This window comes from Python bivittatus, unplaced genomic scaffold (assembly GCF_059951505.1).
Source record: "Python bivittatus isolate LINGU-HERP-01145 unplaced genomic scaffold, Pbiv_v1 ctg000330_np1212, whole genome shotgun sequence".
Classification (NCBI taxonomy): Eukaryota; Metazoa; Chordata; class Lepidosauria; order Squamata; family Pythonidae; genus Python; species Python bivittatus.
Genome location: NW_028277058.1, coordinates 16,683,885 through 16,695,476, shown reverse-complemented (window position 1 = coordinate 16,695,476; position 11,592 = coordinate 16,683,885).

The following is an 11,592-nucleotide window of genomic DNA, read 5'->3' as shown; positions in this document are numbered from 1 at the left end:
ACAGAAACCTATCCAAAAATCAGGAGGTCTCTGTTAGTATCTTTTCTGACTAACACATTTTATTAAAAGGTATGAGCTTTCGTGAACTGCAGCTCGCTTTATCAGCTGCATGGACTTAAACCTGGGTGAGAGGAGAGGGAGGGGAAGACAGGATGTTTATGCAGATACAGATTACATGTGAGACATACTAGTACTTTATCAATACATAGTTGTAATGTATAAAAACCCATTGTGTTTGTTGACACCTTCTGGGAAGGCTTGAAATCTTTTGATGTATGCGAGTGTAGCAATCTCTCACTCAAGGGTGCTTTCAAAGTCCTGTTTTTCCAAAACAGTCACTCTGAGGTCTGCTGTAGAGTGTCCTGGGAGGTTGAAATGCTCTATTACTTAGCCCTTGTCCTGAGTCCTGATGTCATATTTGTGTCCATTAATTCTTTTGCAGTTTGTCCCATTTGTCCTACATAGAATCCAGTAGGGCATTTCTGGCAGATGATGGCATATAACATATTAAAGGATGAGCACATAAGGGGACCTCTAATCTTGTGCTGTACTTGTTGGAGCCTGGGATGGTGGTGTTGGTTTAGATGTGGGACAAAGTAGACATCTTAGTTTGTTTCAGGGTCTGGTTCCCATGTTAGCATAATTGTCCTGTTTTTTGTTGCTTGTGAGAATCTGCTTCAGGCTGTGGTCTTTCTGATTTTTTCAGAGCAGTCTGATAGTCTGACATAGTGTACATGTCTAGGCTTCAGCATATACAATTCTTTGCAGGATAAGAGGTAGATGTTATTGAAACATACACATATTAACTTAAGCCATAAATGGTTTGTCTGATTTTGACTGATGGGAACCCAACCACCATGATTTGTAAACTAGGATTTATGGCTTAATGTTATATATGATTCCAGCCATTTGTGATTTATTTAAGATGACATGGCTAAAATAAAATTGGCTGAATATATTGTTTTCTGATAATTTAATGCAACTTAAACACACATTTTGAATATAAGAACTGATTTCTAAACCTTGGTCAGGGATTGGGCATATTAGTGAAAATCACAGCAGAAGAAAGTGAGGCATGTAAGCATAGTTGCCAACAATAAATGAATGACTGCAGAATTAAAGAGTGAACAAAACAGTGTGAGGAGAAAACAATGACATTAAGAGGCTTTTTGGATTCAGGCCATTGTCAATTAGTCCAGTTTAAAAAGAATAAACAAGCACTTTTTTTTTTCAAGCCTAATGCCATAACATACTTTGCTAATATACCTTCCCCTTGGAACATTATAAAGAAATACTCAACAGTCATGTGGGTTACTGATAAGGCAATTGTTACAGATTGATACTGCTGGATTGAGTTTTCTGGATTTTAAAACGTATTTGTGAAAAGTCCTATACTGTAAACATTTTACATAACTAAATCAAGACTCTTATGGAAATACTATTTTATATTAAATATAATTATTAGTTGTCTTTCAAACCAATATCTTCCAAAAGTGATTTACAAACAAACAGAAAAATCTTGGAGTTTATTGATTCTAAAATAAGCTAGTTATAATGGTATAAAATATAAAATAGCTGCTTCCTCTTGATTTAGAAATCCAGACAATCAGTAGATGGTAGCAAAGAGATACAGAAAACTCTATCTCTGCTACCATCTGTTGCTCATCCAGAGTTTTGCAGCAATTGAACTATATAGTATTTGGTCAGATCTAGCAGTATAGTTCTTAATGTCAGTGTGATCCTTGCTACTGCATAACAATGCCTCATCATTAACAGAAATATTTTACTAATGTTGTAAATCTATTACTCATTATGGGTTATTTGACTTTTTTTTAACAAATAATTTAGATGAAAGTCCTATGCAGATGAAACCTCATATAAAAAACTTATTTTATTTAATCATGCCACTTTTGTTCAGTCCCAAAGAAAAAATAAGGGAATACATAACTGAATGCTATCAAATGGAAAACAGCCTAAATATGCTCAGCCTAAATGCATGTGCAGTAAATAATTCCATGACTGATTCCTCTCATTTATGAAGTAATACAAGAGTGCTTTTGAATTTTGAATATTTAATACTTATCATCAGCCATCCATGATCAGCTTTATAAATTTGTCCTGAACTGATAGCCATTTCTCTGGAATGAAGCTAGAAGCCATGTCTCTGTTTAAGTACTAATTATGAATGAGTAAAGAAAGTAAACAATCCTTTCTATCTCCATGGGCTGATCTATTGCAAATACAGTACAGCATACACTTCATTTATACATCATTAAGTTTTCCTTTCCTGAGCCATTTGCGTCTATGTGATTTCATCACCCAAGCTATTGCAAAATACAATCCAGATGAAAGGTTATTCTCATCAGCTGTATCATTCGCCTGTCCAACAACTTTCACTTTTATTACGCAACTGGGCAAACCTCCTCTGATGTTTCTTTTCCATGTACAACAATGAACAAAGAGCCAAATGTTAAAAACACAATGCCGAGAAGGGTACAATTGCACACAATTGTTTCATGGCACCTACTGGAGAATTTGCTCATTCAAATGAGTCTTCTCCCTCCAGAAATTGGCCTGTGATGGCACTGGTTGTTGTTGTAATTAATACTTGTTTGCAAATTTTGGAGTAAAGTAAAAAAATCAGTACATTCTCAAATCTGATGTAATACATCAATACAATAAATGTTAAAATGCTAAAACTTTTTCTCATAACTTTTATTGGCCGCCCAGAGTCTACTGGAGTGGGATAAATTTAAATAAAAAATAAATAAAGTTATGCTGAGAACGGTTGTCATGTATTGGGTTAAATGACTTATGCATCTAGCTCAATGCAGTCTATGCTGCCTGCTTTGGCGTAGATCTCCAGAAGCTCTGATGATGTTCTTTCATATTGCCTGCTCCATATCCTTTACCTGGAAATGTTAGGGCTGAAATCCAGACCTTCTGCGTGCAAAACATGTTCAATCACTGGTCTATGATGCCAACTAAATAAACTTGTCAAAAGCATAAATCATGAATAAAGCCTTTTTTGTTTATGTGAATGCTACACAGGTAGCCCTAATTATTAAAGCTCAATCTGCCTCCGGGTCAATTAAGTTAAGTCATACCAGACAGTTGCTTCTAAGGAATAATTTGCATGTAGTTACTGAATATTCTTTCCACATGGCTAGGGCTCTGATTCAAATGTTAGTGTAGCCTTGTGTAGCCCATGCAGAAGTGATTTATGTTGGCAAGCACAACACTGTGACCATCCATCAGTTGAGGGCCATATAAATCACAGTAGCAGAGATACATAATTGTAGTTAAAGGACATCTGTGTTATAACTCAGATGACCTTTCAAACTGCAAAAAATGGAGAGCATGTGGGTAAAAAAAAAAAAATTAAAATATGCAGCTTTTCCTAATCTAATGTGTATTTGCTTGCTTGTTTGCTTGCTTGCTATATTTATATCTATCTATCTATCTATCTATCTATCTATCTATCTATCTATCTATCTATCTATCTATCTATGGCATATAGGGTGCTTCAGTAGTGCTCCATTACTAAGCAGATTAATCCCAGTTACGGTTAAAAAAAAAATACAAAGATCCCAGTCACGTTATTCCCCAAAGGCCTGCCGGAACTGCCAGGTCTTAATAGTTTTCCTAAACCTCATCAGGGCTGGTTGACTACATATGTTGGGTATAATGCCTATCATCATCACCTAGTATGTCCATTTATTGACATTATTTGAGCTCAGAAGCTAAGCAGAGTCAGGCCTGATTGGATGGGAGATCTTCACAGAATACCAAGGCTGTAGGCTAAGCTGGTGAGTCAAAAAACATCCAAGAAAACCCCTTTTCATCTGCTGTCAAGAAAACTGCATGGATATGTCCATGATGTTACTAGAAATCAACTTCAACTCAAGAGACTTTGCACTCACCCATATAAATTTTATTCAGAGTGGAAAGTAATGTGTAGATTTTTTTTACGCACAATGATAATGCATGCATGTCACTATTGCCTACTTTGCAGGTGAAGACGAGCTATTTATACTAATTGTTTTGGTTATGTATTCAATACTAGATAGCTCATGACTGGCATCCTGAAACCTGGTTGTTGTCTTGGTTGTGTGACTCCACTTGTGTGAGTCCACTTGCATGAATTGACACAATTATTTCCTCTGGGCAAACAAAACAAGCCTTTGTGATGGGAATCCAAGATCCCAGTCAGGAGATTGAGCAGGAGAGCTCCCAAGGGCAGCAGGACTGACCTCAGATACTGTGACTATCTAAGGAGAAGATTCATATAGAACTATTAAGTCCAGGATCTAAAATTGTCAAAGTGCCTCTATTGATTGTTAAATTCAGTGGGGTATATTTACATTTGAAAACTTCATATAATTAATTGATACAATATTTGTCCATCCATGAATATAATAATGACTTTTCATTAAACAGTTTTTATCAGTCTGGTTGACTTTATGTAATAATTGAGGCATAGTTCTCAGAATCAGTAGAATTATTGAATTTATTGTTCAATTATTCTGCAAATTGGGCCTCTCAAATGCTTCTACTTTTGAAAGATTCATTACATATAAAAAACTGAATTATCATAAAAAAGGGTTATGGCCTTTTTTAATATTCTATGTGCAAGATCTTGTTTTTATGGAGAAATATTTAGTCAAAGAGGACCATCACATCTAGAGTTCAAAATTATTAAACCCAAATGAATGTATTTATATTCTCAGACTGGATATAGCTCACTGGCATTTTATTTTAGTCCCTTGTAAATTATCCACTTACAATTTAAAGCAGCACAGAGAAGATATAGGCTTACTTCTTCATCTCCAGTTTCTTAGAAGTAGACATATTGAAATCTATAGAACAAGTTAGCTAAGATCAATCTGTGTTCCATTATTTTCAATGGACATGTGCATAAGTAATTGTATCTCAGCTGCAATATTGAAAATGAAAAACGCTGACAAGTGAATGATGCAATGGGATCCATGAGCTCTACATTTGGTACCATTCAAGAGCAGGGATTCAAGGAAAGCATTACCATTACCCAGTTTTTCCTCTGCATTTTCTTAACTTTGGAAACAACTCATTACAGCAGTGTTTCTCAATCCTGGCAACTCTAAGATATGTGGACTTCAACTCCCAGAATTCCTCAGCCAGCATGCTGCATGGTGGATGCTGCATTACAGTATTCCATCTATTGCTAATTTACTTGAAGATAAAACAGCTTCTGACGTACCAAACACAATGCAGCCCACTATTTATGTATGGTAGTCTACTATATATGAAATAAGCCTTCTGATATGGCAAACTAAAATACAGAACTGGTACACTATGTTTGAGTTTGTTGCCTACAAGCTGTACAGACCTGTAATAGTCTGAGCCATCTAGGTGATTCATTGTTTATCCTCCAGAATATACTTTCATAGGAAGATTAGTTCCAAGGAAGTTTTCTCCAAAGAATTATGTAGGGCAGGGACAGGTCTAGTGTTGTCAGATGTTTGGAATTCACATTATCCCCAGCCAAGACACCAAGGAATTGCAAAAATTGTAACCCAAAATTCTGAAGAATTCTCTTAGTCTCATTAATACTTCTCAAAGCAAGGAAGAAAATTGCTATAGATACTTTACAACTTTTCTGAAAATAAAGTTATGTCTGTGAAATTTCTCATTAGAACTAAATATAACCCGGGCAGTTATTTCAGAAGTAATTCTGTCCAGACATGATATATGTCCAAACTTGTCTGATTCCAAAGTCCTGCCATTTCATGACCTGACATATAGCTGTGATTCAGAGGTAAAGGAGTCTGTACAAATTCCAGAAATATGAATATCAATCAGGTGATTTTATCAGAAGATTCTTATAATTTTTTTTTTAATTTCATGGTTTCTTTCTAAATAAAAAAAAGATGTGATAAACCTCCAATGCTACTTAATCCAGTGCCACATATTGAGGCATGATTCTCTTAAAAATTGTTAAGTATCATAAAAAAAATGGAATGTTTCATAGTTAGGAGCTCAGTTAGGTAAACAAAAGTCTGAATGTTTCTCTAATCGTGACATTGATTTATATATCAGCCCATGTCGCAATTGCAACTCCAGATGATGAACATAGGATTAAAACCAAAAGAACAAAAATAATAAATAACAACAATAAAGAGCAATACCCTGTGTCTTCCTGTGAGCTACTTTCAAAGACAATGTCCTTTAAACCACCTGCAGATGACTACAAAAAAATCAGAAGGATTCTGGTAGCAACTTTTCAAAATAACAAATTTTATTAAACAGCATAAGCTTTCATGAGCTGAGGAAGTGATCTGCAGCTCATGAAAAGTTATGACATTTAATAAAATTTGTTAGACAAGGTGCTCCTTCTGATTTTTTGCCACTACTGACATTGCAGGCTCTCCTACAATATCTTTTGATGATTGGTGACTCTCTTAAGAGAAAACATCCTGTTCTTTTTCTGTAGTTCCCTGTAGAAAATGAATCCTCAGTGTGTTAAACTGTAGGATTGTCCAAGCATATATGTAATCTACCAGTCTGATGTAATATTTGCCAACACACTGGAACTCTGTGAAACTAAAACTATTAAAAATTATACTATAATCACAGAGCAGTACATTTGAATTTAACATCCTGAATTTGAATCTGCTAGCCAAGGATGGGGAATCTGTAGCTTTCCAGATGCTGTAGAACTTTCCATGTACCTCACCATTGTCCGTATTGGCTAGGCTGCCGGGAGCTGCAATTAGCACAGAATCACAAATGATGAAGTTGGAAGGGACCACAAGGATAATCTAGTCTACCCTGCTACAGTGTGCCAGAAAACCAATTAAACTACCCTTGAGAGCTGGCTGTCAGGCTTTTCTTTAAAATTTTCAGAAATGGAGAACCCAGAATTTCTGTAGTTAGATTGCTCCACTGTGGTACAGATCTTAGAGTCAGGAAATTTAAATGAAATCTAGGTAACTGCAACTTATACCCATTATTTCTGGTCCTAGTGTCTCTAATAATAGAGAAAATAGTTCATGAGCATCCTTCCTATGGCATCTTTAATGCACCTGAACTTTGATGTAATGTCTCTCCTCATGGTGAGAAATAGTTCCTAATTATCCTTCCTATGCCACCTATTGTGCACCTAGGCATTGATGTAATGTCTCTCCTCAGACTTCTCCAGAATACACTTTCCATGTTCCTTCTGCCTGTCCTTATAGGGAATGTTTTCAAATTGTTATCTTTGTCATTCTCCTCTGGACCTGTTTAACCTGTCAGTAGCCTTCTGGAAATCTAGTGCCCAGAATCATACATCATACTCCAGGTGTGCCCTCACCAGTGCAGAGTAGAAGGGAATGAGGATTTCACTCACCTTTGATACAGTGCTGCTTTTGATGCATCACAGAACTATGTTACCCCTTCTAGCAGCTGTCTCACACTGCTGGCTCATGTTCAGCTTGTTGAAAATGACTGCACCCAAGTCCTCCTCTGATGTAATGTCTCCAAACTATGAATCCCTCATCTTGTATTGTTATTGTTCTTAATTCACTCTACAAGTATGAACATGGGAAAATTATGATGGAGAATTCTGGCATTTTTAAAACACAACTGGGATTATCACTATCTGGAGATCAGAAAGAAGAATCTAACCTTTTCTCTTATGTGTTCATCACTATAGTCTGACAAAATCTTCACCTCCCCACCCCAAAGCTACCATTAATCATGTACAGTAGAGGTACTTTTAAAAACTTTCCTTTTCAGCAGCCAGGAGGTAGGGCAATTGTATCATGAGATCCTGCAAGTGAGTGGGCCAGTTCTGAGGAAGTTTTCAGTGGCTATAGAGTACAGAGATGGCCTTGAAGAAGAAATTCAGTAGCCAGCCGATAAACACCAGCTTAGCCCTGAAAGGGGGATGGAATGAGAAAGAAACTCAAGACTGGTGGCAGTTAGCTATGGCTCTTACCATCAGGAGCAGCAGCTGTGCTCTCCAGCAAGTGTGAAGGAAGGGGCAGCAAAAAATTGCATTGGATTATTATTGTTGTCAGTTGCTTAAGCAATTCTATGATGTGGCATAGTTGCTCAGTTACTTTGACCTGCTTGTACACGTTGTAATTCTCACAGACTCTTTAGAGTTAGTTAGAAGTTTCAGTAAAGCAAGCAGCAGAAAAACCTATCCTGGCTTTAATTTTTTTGCTTGTTAAGTAGAAAAGGCACAACAAAGACCAAGGATTCATCTATCTTTCTTTTTCAATTTCCAATGCACTGATTCTTAAATTTGGTTCATCCTGTTTCCATATCAGTTATATGATTTTGATTCACATTAATATTTGTATTCATTTCATTTCTCTGTGTACTTCTTGTAAGATACATATTTTTGCAAATAAAATTTTCCCTAAATTATTTTTGCATGTTCTTTTCATTACTATGTTTTTATGTACTCTTTTCTCCAAAATGTGCATTTTTGTACTGTTTTTAATTGGATGACTCAACCGTAAAATTTGGAAACTGTAAAATTAAACAGGTTTCCACTAACATGCAAAATGAATAAATGTTGCCTCCATCCCTAGAATCTGTAAATTCCTGTTTTCACTAATTCAACCTTTGCCGACATGGCCCCATCTAGACATCTGATGATGGACGAGCAAAATCAGAAAAAGAGAGCAATACACACTGGTGTTCTTTGGGCTTAGGTTGCAGCTGTCCATATCTTGTTGCATGTACTTCACATATGCTATTGACATCAAATGAGCAAAATGAGTATCTATCCATCCCAGACTTTAAAACATAAGATATGGCAGTAGAAATATGGCAAGCATCTCCATTAATCTGGCCCTGGCAAAATGCTGGACATCTTCAGGGAAATGAAAGAAATATCCCTTGTCCAATAACCATGTGCAAAGCCTTTCCTAGATATTGTCTACTTTTCAGTTCTCTCCCCAAAAGGCTGACTTACAGATTTCACCTTCAAGATATATTATTGACTAGCTTATAGAAATACTTTAATTCTATATGTTCAGGTAGGAATGCTCATGTTTATAAAAAGCTGACTGGCCCCTATCATACCATAATAATCTAGTTTGTTTTTTTTTATAACAGTGAATGAATCAACCTATAAGAATTCATGCATTAAATATCAGAAATGTCTAGTTACATTCTTCTTTCACAGACATGCCCATGGCGCCATGGGTATTAATTTTTAGACCTTGCTGTTGCTGTTTTTATTGCATATTCAATCACAATTTTCTGCACCAAGCGCATGACTAAGACAACATCCTACTTCCTTTCTTGTTTTTCAGTTTATTTAGATTTGTTTAAGTGATATATAAAATGTGACTTTTCATATGACCTAAATTCTACATGAAAGATGTGCATTTACATTCCTCGCAGACAAATAAGTTATCACTGTAGAGTTTCTCATTATAATTGGCAAATTTCTTTGATGCTCTGTGCATATAAATAGACAGCATTATTAAAGTTCCAGTTTTCAGAAATTAAAATTTATAAATGCTTTCAGTCTTAGAACAATGAGAAGTAGAAGGAGCACCAAGTAATACAATGAATCCAGATTAAATTTCAGTATATACTGGAATAATTTCCATAGGTAGTCATTCTCTACAGTGACTCCATTTTTATAACCACTGTTTAAAAATAAATTCTGAAGAGATGTTGAAAGCTAATAAATCAGCTTGGATTTATTGGTGGCAGCAGGCAAATAAAGCGAGATCAGTATTTCTCAAGCTTGGCAACTTTAAGATGTGTGGACTTTAACTCCCAGAATTCCCCAGCCAGCCATGTTTGGGCTACATGGGCTACATGCTACTTCCAGGGAAGGTTATGCAGCAAGGGAAGAGGGTAGTCTGAACACAAGTGGCTCTTGTTTTCATAAGTACTCCAATGATGAGGCATCAGCTACCTGACTTGGTTGACCTTAAAAGCCAAGCAATACTATTGGACTTGGGTGGAATGTCATCAGGAAATCCCTGGGCTCAAGACTGCACTGGGAAACTTAAAAAAAAAAAGTCTTGGAAGAAGGAAATGACAAACCACATCCACTTCTGTTAAGTCATAGAAGTTGAGCGTGACTCAAAGAAAACCTTACTTATTTTATTCCAAACATAACTATTCCCTCTACAGCAACAACCCCTATGCAAATTTAGGAACTAGCATAGGAGCTTTACCTCAAATATCCTGGGAACATAAGTCTGCAATGCCAAAGAAAAAGATTCAGCCAACAGCAGTCTTTCATCTTGGAAATCATTTGTACATTGTGACATAGCCATAGCCTTCCTTTAAGCAAACAAAAACAACAAAACAAACTGATTCAGCAGCATAGAGAGGAGATGTTGACATAGTGCTAATCTCATCCTGTCATAGAAAATAAAAGTTAGGTACGCCCTTGGAAATGGGCTTATCTGTTGATTCTTCCACTCCTTTTGCAATTATCAACTTTCCTTCCTTCCTTCCTTCCTTCCTTCCTTCCTTCCTTCCTTCCTTCCTTCCTTCCTTCCTTCCTTCCTTCCTTCCTTCCTTCTCCCTTCTTTCCTCCCTCCCTTCTTTCCTTGTTCTTTTATCTGATTTTATTTGAGCAAAGATTCCCCCTCTCTCAATTATAAATGGTTTACTATCAACCTGTTTCCATATTTTCCCACACTGTTTCCTCTACTGCATCTGATCATTCAGCAACATACAGCCTGAGATGCCAGAACCTCAGGCAGTCCCTTAATGCTGTGGGAGCAGCTCAAGTGCCCCTCCAGGAGTCACCAACTAAACTCTAAGTTTTAACATAGCAAAAAGAGGAAATTATTAAATATGGGAAAATATTTAATATTAACAGATTTAAATTTAAGTTAAATTAAATCAAAATTACTTTTTATCCTGACCCCACTTACTTTTGTGGAATGTATTCCCCTAACTCAGCACAGCTCAACTACGGCAAAAATGTTGGTTGGTCAGCTCTGTTATATAGGATATAGCTATAGTTCTCCTCCATACTGCTGTAGCAATTGGAACTATATAAAAATTAAAATGCCACCTCATTCCAGGTAATTCAAATTTTTATATCAGACAGAATTGTTGGTGATGGAATTTTGAACACATGATGTCGAAAACATTTTTCATGAGTAACACTATAGATATTGGCCATAGTCCAAGAAATAGATTGGCTTAAATTCCACTGAGATCCAAAAAAGTGAAATGTAGGTAACCAGATAGTACACTATTGCATTCTTTCACTCTTTCATGCACATTTAACCATGCAGGTTTAATGGGATTAGCCATGTGTACCAATTCTTTGTGCTGTCATCTCCATCACACTGAAGAGGAAGACAAAAATTATACTTAGAGATCTCGACTGTTTGTAAATAAACTCCACAAAATTCCACAGCATACAGAGCAAATGTTCATAACATTCTGATTTACTACTATGTTAACGGGGAACCTGTTATTAAAAACTTGTTATATAACAGCAACTATGCTTCTACATACATACACATATGTATTCAAACTTGTATACTTAAATCAAATAAATATTTACTTAAATATGAATATATCAAATATATGTATATGCAGTCTTAAAATTACATCAGTATTCTATTT